This window comes from Neopelma chrysocephalum, unplaced genomic scaffold (assembly GCF_003984885.1).
Source record: "Neopelma chrysocephalum unplaced genomic scaffold, ASM398488v2 Primary Assembly neopelma1_185191, whole genome shotgun sequence".
Taxonomy (NCBI): domain Eukaryota; kingdom Metazoa; phylum Chordata; class Aves; order Passeriformes; family Pipridae; genus Neopelma; species Neopelma chrysocephalum.
In genome coordinates, this window is record NW_020938645.1 from 1 (window position 1) to 6,406 (window position 6,406).

At 55.2% G+C, this 6,406-nt stretch overlaps 1 long non-coding RNA gene across 1 annotated transcript; it reads right to left on the minus strand.

The window, feature by feature from the left end:
- Positions 1 to 1,555: 1,555 nt before the first annotated feature.
- On the minus strand, positions 1,556 to 5,787 carry LOC113962806. Its single transcript, XR_003532597.1, has 3 exons — positions 5,722 to 5,787; positions 4,318 to 4,383; positions 1,556 to 1,647 (listed from the first exon to the last, which is right to left on the minus strand). It is a non-coding gene; the product is annotated as an uncharacterized LOC113962806 (long non-coding RNA).
- Positions 5,788 to 6,406: the final 619 nt, after the last annotated feature.

Below are 6,406 nucleotides of genomic sequence, written 5' to 3' on the forward strand. Positions count from 1 at the left end.
CCAGTCCAGCCCTGCAGCAATCCCAGTCCAGCCCTGCAGCAATCCCACTCCAGCCCTGCAGCAATCTCACTCCAGCCCTGCAGCACACAGTGCTCAGCCTGGGCTGCAGAAAGACACAGAAAAGGTGTTTTCCGTGCTCTGACTCAGGGGTCTGCGAGCAGAGGAGGCTGCAAAGCACCAACCCTGACCTGCTCACCCCTTCCTACCAGTGGGTCTCACATCACCCTTGGATTTGGGCACCCAAATCCCTCAGATCCCACCTCCCATCCTCTCCCATAAGTTTGTGCAGCCGAGGTCACACAACCGGCCACAGACACTTTGTCACAAGGGCCTTCAGTGGTTTGAAGTTCCACCACCTGTGACAGGTGAAATGAGCAGCAGGAAGCATTTCTGGCACCACAGGAGCCCCTGGGTGTGCAAGAGCCTGGTACAGACCCCAGGTCCATCCTGAGAGTCCATAGTTCAAGCATCAAACGGGGCCAAAACATCGATTTTTGTGCCCTGTCCTTTATGTGCAACAAGGAGGACGGTGCTAGAGGCCACCCTGGGCAGCAGCAGAACACAAACCCAGGTTTCTGCTCCTCTGTCCAACACTGACCAGGCCATGGAATTCCCTGAGTGTCCAAGCAGGCAGTGCAGAAGCTCAGGAAGGGATGGACTCTCCTTGGAGCACAGGCAGAGATGGGGACAGGAGCTGCCTGCACCACAGTGCCAGGAGAAAACAGGGAAGGAAAGCAACACACCAGGAGAACCGTGTTGAGGAAGGTTCTCCTCCTCAGGGAAGAGCTCCCAAACCAGAGATTTAAGCTCAGGGCTGGGAACTGGGCAGCAACTTCACGTTCAGCCTAAGCCGGGCTACGGAAACAACAACAAAAATCTCTTCACCTGGCAAAAAATAACCCTGAGCTGAACCAAACCTCCAGGCCAAGGGGGCACAAGGGGCACGTGGAAGGAGGCAGGCACTCCCCAGCTGGTGTTTCCCAGGGCACCACGTGGCAGCCAGGACTCGCTGTCCCCTCTGGGGACGCCCAGGTGAGCTCAAGGACACGGCACGTTCTGCAGAACTAAGCAAGTCTAAATATAGACCCGACTGTGGCTTATCTGCCTCCCGAGCAGGAGCAGCTCTGAGGAACCCTCCCTGTCAGCACCAGCCCTGGGGGAGAGCACAGAGGGTTTAAGACACCCCCCAGAGCACCCATCCCTCACCCGGTGGGCGAGGAACCCACCCAAGGTGGCACCTGGTGGGCGAGGAAACTGTCCCCCCCTCCTTGCCTCGTGCTGGCCCATGGTGGGAGGCTTCTTGCCCAAGCAGGGAGGAGCAGTGGGAGCTCTGAGGAAGCAGGAGTTGGCGTGTGGGGCAGCCTGGCATTGGGAAATCGGGGCAGCACCTCCACGGGAGCCGGGAGCGGAGCGACATTCCCAGACGGGGTGAAAAGGCAACAGCACGGGGACAACACGGGCTCTGGGGTGGGAACCCTCGGGAAAACAGCAAAAACTCCTCGGGAGAAAGGGCAGGAAGGCAGGAGGACTCGGTGACCAGCACGGGAGAGTCACTCACCGGCGTCCCGGTGACCCGGGGAGCTCAGGAGTCACTCAGGAGTCACTCAGGAGTCACGTCAGCAGGTCCCGGGCAGACACCATGGATTCCTGGCAATGAGGAAACGGCTTCAGGTGGACAGATAAAGGTCCCAAGTACTGCTTTTCATCACTTTTACACCCCGTTTCCATGTATTAGAGGCAAAGCCCGGCTGGCACGAGGCGAGGTTTGTGCTGATAGGTTAACCACCCCAGATAAGGGAGCTGTACCCGAGGAGCAGCTGAGTCAGCAGCTGGAGATGGAGCTGGAAGCTGGTCAGGGGCGCTGGGAACGCCCTGTTGCCCCACACTGAGCTCTCCTGGCTGGAGGAGGAGGCCCCTTCCCCCCAGCCACGGCTTCTCCTTCCTCAGGTCACCCCCGAGAAGCTCCATTTTAAAGCCTCAGAGTCTCCACCTTCCCCGTCTCCCCGGACTTTTGCTCCCCTCAGACCTTGATTTAAACCATTCCCTCCGCCAGCCCCGGCAGCACGAGCTGGGGCTGCCCCCCAGGCACCAGCACACGGCTCTTGTCCAAAAAAAAAGGCAGTTTTCATGTTTAGATAGAACAGCTCAGCTGGAAGGGACCTGGGACAAGGAGCTTCTCCAAGTCCGTTTTCAGCTGGGCCTCCAGTTGTCCCTCCAGAGCCAAAATACAACTCAAAAAGCCCAAACCAGAGGGATTCTCCCCACAGGGATTTACACATTATTTATATACAGAATTAACACATTAATTTATTAATTATATTATTTTATATTATTCTTATGACCTTATATTAGTTTAGTAATTATAATAATAAATCTATGTTAATGTATTAATTTATATTATTTTATATTATTCTGATGACCTTATAATAATTTAGTAATTATATTAATAAATTAATATTAATGTATTAATTATACTAATAAATATTTTATTAATTCATTAATTATATTAATAACGATATTATTTTATGCACAGAACCAGCACATTAATTTATTCATTTATATTAATTTATTTCTAGGAATGAATACTAATTTATGAATTATATTAATAAATAAATTTATATCAATTGATTAATCATATTGATATATATTGATATTTGTGATATATATTGATTAATTATATTTATATATAGATATATGATTTGTATTAATTTATTAATATTTTTATATCAACTTATTAATTATATTAACAAATACATTAATTTATACACAGAATTAACACCTTAATGCTCAGCCATCGATTGTAGGTCAAAATATTCATTTTAAGCAGTGGCTCCATTTGCATTCCTCTCATTTTTTGGGGGGGGGAGTGGTCATATTTTAATCCCAAGCTTTACAAAACTGCTGTGAGTCCACACCACTGCCTCTCCTCCCCATGTTTGCATCCCATGTTTGCTCCCTCGACACCAGCAGGTGAAAATGTCTCACCTTCCAGTTAAAGGGGGTCTATCTGAGCAGGGATTTTCCCTCCATTCCAGCATTTCCTCTCCCCAAGCCCCAGAAAGTTTGGGCCGGGCTGGCTCTGCTTTGGCTCAGCCACAGGAGGTTAAAAATTACTGCTGAGAGCACCTCTGGCCACAGAGAGCGAGGGGCAGCAGCTCCCCAGGGTTAGTCATTAAATGCAGGAAGAGGTTGGATTATCCAGTTATTTCATCTTAAGTGGGATGAGGGGGGAAAGAACAAACACCCAACTGACCCGAGGCACATCCTTTGCTTGGTGAAAAACCTATTTTTTGTGCCTTTCTCCACTGGGAGATCTCCCAAGTGATCTGTTCACACCCTGGGAGACCCCGGGCAGACAGGACAGATGCTTCCTGCACCTGCCAGGCCTTCCTCTCTCCTCTTCCTCGGGTCCCTGGTGCCACAGGGGTGGGTGGCCAAGCCGTGCCAATAAAGAAAGCTATTGCATTATATCCTATTGTAATATATGTCATGGTATAACAACTAGAAGCTCCCAGTTAGGAATGTGATTTTCCTGTACTAGGTGCTATCACAAAATACAAATTAAGTTCCCTGCCAGAAATGTTTTACGAACTGAAATTTCAAGTTGAAGTTCTGTGTTTTGTCCAAATGTACTCCCAGCACAGAGCTGCCCAACCTCAGCCTGGCACTTTTTCCCCCCCTCTCTCCCCCCAGTTAAACCCACTTCCACAAGCACAACAAGAAGACCCAACTAAACTCTGTTTTAAACACCCCCCCCAGGCCTGGTTTAACTCTGTTTTAACATCTTCAGGGAAGGCAGAAGAGGTTTTATTCAAATGAGTAATTACAGCCTCGACTTCCTTCCCCCCCCTCCCCGAGCAGGTTAAAAATTCCTCCCGACCATCACCCAGGAGGAAGCACCGAGGAAGAGGAAGAGGAACAGGACACTGAGGTGTCTGTCTGTGTCTGTCTGTCTGCCTCCCCTGAGAGGAGACACACGTGTCCCCGCCATGGCTGGTGCTCTTTAACCCAGGGCTCGGAGGAAGATGAGTCACTGCCCAGGCTCTGTGGGAGGAGGACACGCCACAAAAACGCTGCTTCTCCTGAAAACCACTTTCTGAAGAAACTTTTACTGCTGAAGGGCTCAAATGAAAAAGGGGGGTTGGGGGGAGAGGAAACCAAGAGGAAGGAGCAGCTCAGCTCAGAAAACAGCCACTCTACCTGCCCTTCACCAGCCCCCCACAACTCCCCAAAGGTTGGGGGGCTCAGTCCTGACCCGGGGAAGGACCTCCAGGTCCTCATGTAGGAGCTTCAGGAAGACACCCCCTCCCCTCCTACCTTTGTCTTCTTTGTGCTGGGAACTCACTGATCCAGGCAGTCCCACCTCCAACGGATGGAAAGTCACTGGGAATTACAAACAGAGTACAATTAGTGCCACTGGGGGGTCTGAGCCCCCCCAATCTGCCCCAAAAAATACTGAATTGGGAGGTTAATTTTAACATGCATCGAAAGCTGATCATTAATTGGGCACTTCTCTGAGTCAGAGACCAGGTAAGGAACAGGCTGGAAACCCTAAGCCACCAGTTAACACCCCAAGAGCACCCAGGGAATTCACAAGCTTCAAAGCCCCCCAAAAAGGGGACAGACAGGGATGGGACGTGGGGAGAAGGACGGGGGTGGCTTCCCACGACGTGGTGAAGCTCAGGAAGGGGCTCAGAGAGGGAAATGGGGGTTCACACCAACGTGGGGCACGTGACTGGGTCCAGTTCATCCCCATCCTCACCCCAACCCCAGAGGGAATCACCAGCCAGCCCAGAAAGGTAAAATCAGCCAGAATTTAGGGGGGAGAGGAAAGCACCCCCAACACACTCACCCCCCACCCCAGGGCACCCCAAATCTCCAGGGTGAACCCTCATTTCTGAGCCCAGCAAAGGGTGATCAGAGCTGAGCCTGGACAGCCCTGTGGGGACCCCAAAACCAGGAGCCACCCCCAGAAGCCACAGACAGGCTGAGAGGGACAGGACACCCCCAACCCTCACGGGGACCCCGTTCTGGCAGGGAAAGCCCTTAACAGCCCTGAGAGCCTCCAGCCGAGGGGAGGCAGTGGGCAGGAGGGGGATCTCACACGGGACCCCCGAACCCCTCACAGAGAGCACCGGGGGGGCTCAAACACACCCAGGACCCCCAAAACCCGGCTGGGGAACAGCGGGAACCCCGTGCTCACGTGGGACCCCAAACCAGGGAGCACACGGAGCTCACCAGGGAGGCTCAACACTCCCCCGGGACCCCCAAACCTCGGGGCAGCCCCGCGCACCCCCCGCCCCCCCCCCCCGGACCCCAAACTTCGGGGTAGCCCCGCGCACCTCCCGTACTCCGGGACCCCCAAACCTCGGGGCAGCCCCGCGCACCTCCCGTACCTTTCCCCCGGAACCCCAAACCTCGGAGCAACCCCGGGCACCTCCCGTACCCCTTCCCCGGGGACTCTCCAACCGGGAGGGAGAAGGACAGCGGGCACCCGGGAGTGCCCCGTGCCCGTGTCCCTTCGATCACGGGGGGGGCACCCACGGCCCCCCTCACCCAAATCTCCCGGTGCCACCCGCACCCACCCAGGTCCCCCCGGTTGGAGCAGGAACAGCCGCCCCTCGTGTCCCGGTGACCGCCCCAGCCGCGATCGCCCCCGAGACCGGGCACGGAGCGGGGGTTTGCCCCAAATCAGCTCTCCCGGTGCCCCCTCCCCGGTACCTTCGTTCCTGGCACCGCCGCCCCCCCCCACCTTCCCGGTGCCGCCTTTTGACGGGAACCGGCGGGTCTCGCCCCGCCCCCTCTGACCACGCCCCCCCGTGACCACGCCTCCCTCGGCCCCGCCCCGCCAATGCCAGCGCGGCACAGCCTCGGCCCCGCCCACCAGCACCATGTAGGGTTGGCGGCGGGCGCGGCCCCGCCCACGGGGGGCGTGGCCGGGGGTGTGGCGGGAGATCGCACGTGGCTCCCCCGGAGGGGCCGTTCCGGGTCCTCGGGGCCGTTCGGGGCGTCTGTGGGGAAGGATTGGAAGGTCTCAGGGGCACGAAGGGGGTTATGGGGGGGTCTCCCCCATCCCGGGAATGCCCTGGCAAACCCACCCCTCCCTCCTGCCCGCTGGGCTCGGCCCCCTCCTCTCATTTTGGGGGGGGGGCCCGACCCCGTGCCCTGCAGACCCCCCCTCTGACGGCAGCCTGGAGAGAGCTCCTGAGTGTTCCCAGGGGTCCTGGCACGTCCCTGCTGGAGTTCCATGGATTCCTGTGCCTAGTGCTTGTGAGGGGCTTTAGGATTTTCTAGGATGAAAGGATCAATATTATGCACACAATTAATATTTGCTGTTTTTATTGTTCGGACCCAGAGTTTTCAGCACGGGCTGGTTCTGTGGGGAGGCATTGAGCTCTACTTGTGG